Raw genomic sequence first — 9936 nt, 5'->3', positions numbered from 1 at the left:
GACCCCCAACCCTCCTGACTGGGAGCCACCTCCCAGCAGGGGTAAACAGATACCTCATACAGGAGAACTCCGGCTGGCATCTGGCGGGTGCCCCATGGGACGAAACTTCCAGAGGAAGGAACAGGCAGCAGTCTTTGCTATTCTGCAGCCTATGCTGGTGATACCCAGGAAAACAGGGTCTGGAGGGTACCTTCAGCAAACTCCAGCAGAGCTGGAGCAGAGGCCTGTTAGAAGGAAAACTAACAAACAGAAAGGAATAGTATCAACATTAACAAAAAGGACGTCGGCACCAAAACCCCACCTGAAGGTCAACAGCATCAAAGACCAAAGCTAGATAAATCCACAAAGATGGGGAGAAACCAGCACAAAAAGGCTTAAAATTGCAAAAACCAGAATGTCTATTCTCCAAAGGATCACAACTTCTCGCCAGCACGGGAACAAAACTGGACGGAGAATGAGTTTGATGAACTGACAGAAGTAGGCTTCTGAAGGTGGGTAATAACTCCTCTGAGCTAAAGGAGCATGTTCTAATCCAATGCAAGGAAGCTACGAACCTTGAAAAAAGGTTAGACCAATTTCTAACTAGAATAACCAGTATACAGAAGAACATAAATGACCTGAGGGAGCTGTAAAACACAGCACGAGAACTTCATGAAGTATACACAAGTATCAACAGCTGAATCAATCCAGAGGAAGAAAGGATATCAGAGATTGAGTATAAACTTAATGAAATAAAGCATGAAGACAAGGTTAGAGGAAAAAGAAAATAAATGAATAAAGCCTCCAAGAAATATGGGACTATTTGATTGGCATACGTGAAAGTGACAGGGAGAATGAAACCAAGTTGGAAAACACACTTCAGGATATTATCCAGGAGAACTTCCCCAACCTAGCAGGACAGGCTGACATTCAAATTCAGGAAATACTGAGACCACAACAAAGATACTCATCGAGAAGAGCTACCCCAAGACTCATAATCATCTGATTCACCAAGGTTGAAATGAAGGAAAAAAATGTTAAGGGCAGCCAGAGAGAAAGGTAGGGTTACCCACAAAGGAAAGCCCATAAGACTAACAGTGAGTCTTTCTCCAGAAACCCTACAAGTCAGAAGAGAGTGGTGATCAATATTCAACATTTTAAAGGAAGAATTTTCAACCCAGAATTTAATATCCAGACAAACTAAGCTTCATAAGTGAAGGAGAAATAAAATTCTTTACAGACAAGGAAATGCTGAGAGATGTTGTCACCACCAGGCATGCCTTACAAGAGCTCCTGAAGGAAGCACTAAACATGGAAAGGAACAACCAGTGCCAACAACTACAAAAACATGCCAAATTCTAAAGACCATCGACATTGTGAAGAAACTGCATCAACTAATGGGCAAAATAACCAGCTAGCATCATAATGACAGGATCAAATTCATACATAGCAATATTACACTTAAATGTAAACGGACTAAATGCCCCAATTAAAAGACACAGACTGGCAAATTGGATAAAGATTCAATACCCACTGCTGTGTTGTATTCAGGAGACCTATCTTATGTGCAAAGACACACATAGACTCAAAATAAAGGAATGGAGGAAGAGCCACCAAGCAAATAGAAAGCAAAAAAAAAAAAAAAAAAAAGAATGAAAAGAAAGAAAAAAGCAGGGGTTGCAATCCTAGTCTCTGATAAAACAGAGTTTAAACCAACAAAGATCAAACGAGACAAAGAAGGGCATTACATTATGGTAAAGGGATCAATGCAACAAGAAGAGCTAACTATCCTAAATATGTATGCACCCAATACAGGAGCACCTAGATTCATAAGGCAAGTTCTTAGAGACCTACAAAGAGACTTAGACACCCATACAATAATAGTGGAAGACTTTAACACTCCACTGTCAATATTAGACAGATCAATGAGACAGATAATTAACAAGGATATTCAGGACTTGAACTTAGCTCTGGACCAAGCAGACCTAATAGACATCTACAGAACTCTCTGCCCCAAATCAACAGAATATACATTCTTCTCAGCACCACATTGCACTTATTCTAAAATCAACCACATAATTGGAAGTAAAACACTCCTCAGCAAATGGAAATCATAACAAGCAGTTATGATTGCACTCAGACCACAGTGCAATGAAATTAGAACTTAGAATTAAGAAACTCACTCAAAACTGCACAACTACATGGAAACTGAACAACCTGCTCCTGAATGACTACTGAGTAAATAACAAAATTAAGGCAGAAATAAATAAGTTCTTTGAAACCAATGAGAGCAAAGACATAATGTACCAGAATCTCTGGGACAGCTAAAGCAGCCTTTAAAGGGAAACTTATAGCACTAAATGCCCACAAGAAAAAGCAGGAAAGACCTAAATTTGACATATTAACTTCACAATTAAAACAACTAGAGAAGCAAGAGCAAACAAATTCAAAAGCTAGCAGAATACAAGAAACAGAGGAGAACTGAAGGAGATAGAGACACAAAAAATCCTTTAAAAAAATCTATGAATCCAGAAGCTGATTTTTTGAAAAGATCAACAACATAGACTGCTAGCCAGACTAATAAAGAAGAGAGAAAAATCAAATAAATGCAATAAAAATGATATAGGGGATATCACCACTGACCCCACAGAAATACAGACTACCATCAGATAATACAATAAACACCTCTATGTAAATTAACTAGGAAATTTAGAAGAAGTGGATAAATTCCTGGACACATACACCTTCCCAACTATAAACCAGGAAGAAGTAGAATCCCTGAATAGACCAATAACAAGTTCTGAAATTGGGGCAGTAATTAATAGCCTATCAACTAAAAAACGTCCAGGACCAGATGGATTCACGGCTGAATTCTACCAGAGGTACAAAGAGGAGATACCATTCCTTCTGAAACTGTTACCATAAATAGAAAAAAGAAGCAATCCTCCCTAACTCATTTTATGAGGCCAGCATTATCCTAATACCAAAACCTGGCAGAGATCCAACAAAAAAAGAAAATTTCAGGCCAAGATCCCTGATGAACATCACTACGAATATCTTCAATAAAATACTGGCAAACCAAATCCAGCAGCGCATCAAAAAGCTTATCCACCACAATCAGGTCAGCTTTATCCCTGGCATGCAAGACTGATTCAATATATGCAATCAATAACTGTAATTCATCACATAAACAGAACCAATGACAAAAACCACATGATTATCTCAATAGATGCAGAAAAGGCCTTTGACAAATTCAACAGTATTCCATGCTAAAAACTCTCAATTAGATATAGATGGACTGTATCTCAAAATAATAAGAGCTATTTATGATAAACCAACAGCCAATATCATACTGAATGGGCAAAAACTGGAAGCATACCCTTTGAAAGAGACACAAGACAAGGAGGCCCTCTCTCACCACTCCTGTTCAACATAGTACTGGAAGTTCTGGCCAGGGCAATCAGGCAAGAGATAGAAATAAAGCATTTTCAAATAGGAAGAGAGGAAATCAACTTGCCTCTGTTTGCAGATGACATGATTGTATATTTAGAAAACCCCATTATCTGAGCCCAAATTCTCCTTAAGCTGATAAGCAACTTCAGCAAAGTCTCAGGATACAAAATCAATGTGCAAAAATCACAAGCATTCATATAGAGCAATAATAGACAAGCAGAGAGCCAAATAATGAGTGCCTGTCCATTCACAATTGCTACAAAGAGAATAAAATACCTAGGAATCCAAGTTACAAGGGATGTGAAGGACCTCTTCCAGGAGAGCTACAAATCACTGCTCAAGCAAATAAAAGAGGACACGAGTGGAAAAACATTACATGCTCATGGATAGGAAGATACAATATCGTGAACACAGCCATACTGTCCAAAGTAATTTATGGATTTAATGCTATCCCCATCAAGCTACCAAGCTACCACTGACTTTCTTCACAGAATTGGAAAAAACTACTTTAAATTTCATATGGAACCAAAAAAGAGTCTGTATAGCCAAGACAATCCTAAGCAAAAAGAACAAAGCTGAAGGTCTCATGCTAGCTGACTTCAAACTATCCTACAAGGCTACCGTAACCAAAACACATGGTACTGGTACCAAAACAGATATACAGACCAACTGAATAGAACAGATGCCTCAGAAATAACACCATACAGCCACAACCATCTGATCTTTGACAAATCTGACAAAAACAAGCAATGGGGAAAGGATTCCCTGTTTAATAAATGGTGTTGGGAAAACTGGCTAGCCATATGCAGAAAACTGAACCTGGACCCCTTCCTTACACCTTATACAAAAATTAACTCAAGATGGCTTCGAGACTTAAATGTAAGACTTAAAACCATAAAATCCCTAAAAGAAAACCTAGGCAATACAATTCAGGTCATAGGCATGGGCAAAGACTTCATGACTAAAACACCAAAAGCAACTGCAACAAAAGCCAAAATTGACAAATGGGATCTAATTAAAGTGCTTCTGCACAGCAAAATAAACTATCATCAGCATGAACAGGCAACCTACAGAATGGGAGAAAATTTTTGCAATCTATCCATCTGACAAAGGGCTAATTTCCAGGATTTACAAAGAACTTGAATTTACAAGAAGAAAACAAACAACCCATCAAAAAGTGGGCAAAGGATATGAACAGATGCTTCTCAAAAGAAGACATTTATGCAACCAACAAACATGAAAAAAAGCTCATCATCACTGGTCATTAGATAAATGCAAATCAAAACCACAATGAGATACCATCTCATGCCCATTAGAATGGCAATCATTAAAAAGTCAGGAAACAAAAGATGCTGGAGAGGATGTAGAGAAATAGAAATATTTTTACACTGTTGATGGACATGAAAATTAGTTCAACCATTGTGGAAGACAGTGTGGCTATTCCTCAAGGATCTAGAACTAGAAATACCATTTCACCCAGCAATCCCATTGCTGGGTATACACCCAAAGGATTATAAATCATTCTGCTATAAAGACACATGCTCATGTATGTTTATTGTGACACTGTTCACAATATCAAAGACTTGGAACCAACCTAAATGCCCATCAATGATAGACTGGATAAAGAAAATGTGGCACATATACACCATGGAATACTATGCAGCCATTAAAAAATGATGAGTTCACATCCTTTCCAGGGACATCTATGAAACTGGAAACCATCATTCTCAGCAAACTAACACAAGAACAGAAAACTAAACACTATGTATTCTCTCTCTTAAGTGGGAGTTGTACAATGAGTACACATGGACACAGGGAGGGGAACCACACACTGAGGCCTGTTGGGGGCTGGGGGGCTAGGGGAGTGTTAGCATTAGGAGATATACATAATGTAGATGACTTGTTGATGGGTATAGCAAACCACCATGGCACATGTGTCCCTATGTAACAAACCTACATGTTCTGCACATGTATCCGATAACAAAGTAAAATAAAAATACATATAATTCTAATTCAATGGTAAATGAATATTTGAGGTATTTAAAAAAATCTGTAACGTTTGTTTAATAATAAAAAAATCAGACAGACCCAAATTGAGGGACATTCATACAATACCTGACTAGTGCTTTTCTGAAGTGCCAAGATCATAACAAAGAAATACTGAGGAACAGTCATGGATTGGAGGAGACAAAAGAAACATGACAGCTAAATGTGATTTGGGTTTCTAGATTGGATCCTGAAACAAAAATAACATCAGTGAAAAAACTGGGGAAATCCAAATGAAGTCTGCTGTTTAGCTAATAGTATTGCATCATAGTTATATAAGATGTTAACATTAGGAGAAGCTAGCTAAAGTTGTACAGAAACTCTCTATACTATCTTTACAATTTTTCTGTAAATTTATCTCAAATTAAAAAAAAACTCTATGTGCTTATACTTTCATCTGACATCCTTACTCCTTGTCTTCCTCATTTGTTCAGTGCTTGAATTAAAAAAAAAAAAAAAAAAAAGATGTTATAAATTAACTCTCTAAAATCTCCCTGAAAGTTTTTTGTAAAATTTATTCATTTAAAACTGTAACATAATGAATAACTACATTATGTTAATGTATTTATGTTTAATGCATCTAAGCCTGAGTAACAGTCTTACATTTAGTCAGGCTTTGGGGTTCAGTGTGTGACTTCATTATGTTGTGTAAATTTATCCATTTGTTCTTTGAAACTTTAAATTTTTAATGTCTTTAATTGAGTTTTATTGTTTTAATATGTCACCTTTGAAAATGTCGTTTTTATTTCTAACACTGTAAACTGACAATTATGAACATATTGGTTTTCCAATAGATGATTTAAATAATTTGAGTAAATTGAAGCCTAGAAGACTGTGTATGAGATTTTGTTTGAATTACTGTTTAGTAAAATTCAAGTATCTTTTTAAAATGCAACGCTTTAGGAAGTGGTGTGAGCAAGATATCATATATAAATAGAAAAATGTAATTGTTTATTATTTTGAAATACTTTACCTGTGAATATGACTTGTAAGTAAAACATTTTTGAGGCATTTCTTGAAATTATTAGTTCTTAAGAGTGTTTGTCTTAGGAAACACACTTCATGGATATTAAATACACATGCTCCTTGACTTACTATGAGGTTGTTTCCATAAATCCATCATAAGTAAAAAATATTGTAAGTCATAAATGCATTTAATGCTGGCCACATAGTAGATGGTCCCTGACTTATGTTGATTTGACTTATAATTTTTTGACTTTACTATGGTACAAAAGCGTATGCATTCAGGAGAAATTGTAACCCAATTGTAAGTTGTAAGGAGCTCAATGTACAAGGCGGTTATGTCCTGATAAACCCACCATAAAGTCAAAAAATCATAAGTTGAACCATTGTGAGTTGGAATCCTTTGTGATTTTGTTCTGTACTTACAGAATTGTACTGGAAATTAGTTAACTCTGTATTTTATATACACACACACTTTTTTGCCTTTACATTCTTCTTACACTAAAGTCTTTGCTAGCATGGATTTTTCAACATTTAAAGAATGAGAGCCTTCAAAATTTACAACTGAAAGAATTTTAAAAGCTTTTCTGTATAAATTTAAATGTCACAGATGTTGCATTCATAACTGTTAAAAATCTTTAGATCAGCATGGACCAAATGTTAAAGATGTTCTGGACAAGGGGGAAAAGCACTTAGACAAATGTAAGCAAGTGAACATATGTGACTCTTAATACTTTGGAACCAGAAACCAATATAAGACTAACAAAATTTTTTAAAAATATATTAAGATGCATAACAAATTATCAAGAAGAAGAAAAAAAGAATCTGCCTGGAATGCACAATTGATTCTGCTCACAGATACTGTGCTAGAATAACATTTGAAGGCAAAGTAAATCATAAACAAAGCTTAAAGGCACCTGCTGCTTTACCAAGGTGATTTCCACTTCCATTAAATCCACAGGGAGGGAGATGAGAAAACAGAGATTACTTACTTAGATTATGCCGTTTAAACTACCTAGAAGATTCAACACAAACTTCAGTGTTAATTTTAATTTATATGATTAGGATTCAATGACTGCTTATTGAATTGAGCTTTGATTAGGGAAGGCTGTGTTAATGCTAAGATACGGAATAAAATATATTTCTTCTATGACAGGATAGCATTTAACATTATTAGAAGAAAGTAAAAAGTAAACGGCCACATCCATTTCTGATTGGTGCATTGTACTGCAACTATCCATGAAGTCATTTTCAGTATGGGAGTTTATAGAATAATTTTCTTTTTGTTTGTTTGATCATTTTTAAATTCTTAGATAGTCATCTGTCTAAAATGACTGAGGATTTGTTTTACCTGAAGTGGTAATGATCTTTTGGAGTCCCTTTTTGTAATAATCATTCTTTATTCTAAGTCCAATTTTGAAATTTGCATTTTAAAGAGTGAAATCAGCAAGATGGCAAAATAAGACTTCTCAGGCTTCCCTTTCACTCCATGGAAAATTCAATGAGTGACTATCAACCTTAGCTAAGTGCTACAACCCTTAGCATCTTTGTGAAAACTCCAATATGTGGAAACAAGCCTGAGACATCCATGTGGTCCACAGAATTGAATAAAAACTGAATTAGAAGTTTAACAGAACTGGTCTCCTCCCTGAAGTTGGCACAAAGACAAGGAATGTATTCCCCTGGGTCCAGGGTTTCTACAGGGGGAAAAGAGAACCAGAAGAAACAATCTAGCTTCTCTAGCATTCCAAGACATATCCCAGGAAGCCCACTACAGTCTCACCTCATAGGGACCACTGGGGTAAGGGCAGGGCTTTAACACCCAGCAGCAGGTAGAAACAAAGAAGGGCAGTGGAACTCACGAGTGACCAGCCCACCAACCTTGGTAGTGCCTCTGTGTTCCTGACAGCTGTGGCATTCTATTGGAAATACCACCCAACTGGATAGCCCAACCACAAAATTGAGTTGGCTGCTTTCAGAAGCACAATGAGAAGTTCAACCTGGCCCGAGTCTATGCTCAGCTTCAGAGCCCAACCCAATCCCCTGCACAGGCAGGGAGATGATGGCCTCTGTGTATTTTGGAGAAGTTTAGGAGTTAGACCTGCCTGATCCAGAAAGCCAAAGAGCAGCTTGGCTTAGCCAAAAAGCCCCCGACCCCAAAGTCCCACCCAGGCAGGGGGGCAATCCTCAATGGTACATTTCTATGGAGCACAGCCTCTGGTCCTGCCAGAGCAGGGCCTCTACCTAACCTAGGAGACCATTCAAAATAGCTACAAAAAATAAAATGAAATACTTAGAAATACATTTAACCAAGGAAATGAAAGATCTGTACACTGAAAACTAAAACACTGATGAAAGAAATTGAAGAGAACACAAATAAAAAGATATCTCATGTTCATGGATTGTATGAATTAACGTTGTTAAAATATCCATACTTCTTAAAGTGATCTACAGATTCAATGCAACCCCAATTAAAATTCCAGTGTCATTTTCCATAGAAATAGAAAATAATCCTAAAATCCATATGGAACCACAAACACAAAAATTCAAAAATATCCTGAGGAAAAAGAACAAGGCATCTCATTACCTGATTTCAAAATATACTACAAAGTTACAGTAATTAAAACAGCAGGGCACTGGCATAAAAATAGACACACCAACCTATGGAATAGAGAGACCAGAAATGAACCCAGACACGTAGGGTCAACTGATTTTTGACAAAGGTATCAAGAATACACAATGAGAAAAGGACAGTCTTTTTAATAAATGGTATAATATCCACATGCAGAAAAATAAAATTGGACCCCTGCCTCACACAACATGTAAAAAAAAAATCAACTAAAATGGATTAAATGTTTCAATGTAAAACCAAAACTGTAAAACTACTAGATAAAAACATAGGGAAAAATCTCTGACACTGGTCTGGGCAATGATTTTTTAAGTTTGATTCTGAAAGCATTGGCAATGAAAGTAAAATAGACAAATGGGATTACATCAATGGAAAAAGTTTTTATACAACAAAGGAAACAATTAACATAATAAAGAGACAACACACAGATTGGGGAGAAAATATTCACAAGCCAAGCATCCTTTAAGGGGTTGATATCCAAAATATCTAAGGAATTCAAACAACTCAATAGCAAGGAAACAAAAAACCTGAGTAAAAAATGAACAAAGGAACTAAATAGACATTTCTCAAAAGAAGACATACAAACAGCCAACATATATATGAAAAAAAACTCAACATTGTTAGTCATTAGGAAAATTAGAATTAGAAGATATCACCTCACACCTGTCAGAATGACTTGCAAATATTGACAAGAATGTTGTCAAAGGGATGTCTGCACTCCCACGTCCATTGCAACACTATTCATAATAGTCAAGTTATGGATCAACCTAAGAGTCCATCATAAGATAGAAGAAAATTATGCACACACACAATAAAATACTATTCAGTCTTCAAAAAGAAGAAAATTCTGTCATTTGTAAGAAAAT

Source organism: Rhinopithecus roxellana, chromosome 2, assembly GCF_007565055.1.
Source record: "Rhinopithecus roxellana isolate Shanxi Qingling chromosome 2, ASM756505v1, whole genome shotgun sequence".
Classification (NCBI taxonomy): domain Eukaryota; kingdom Metazoa; phylum Chordata; class Mammalia; order Primates; family Cercopithecidae; genus Rhinopithecus; species Rhinopithecus roxellana.
This window is presented reverse-complemented; position numbering follows the sequence as displayed.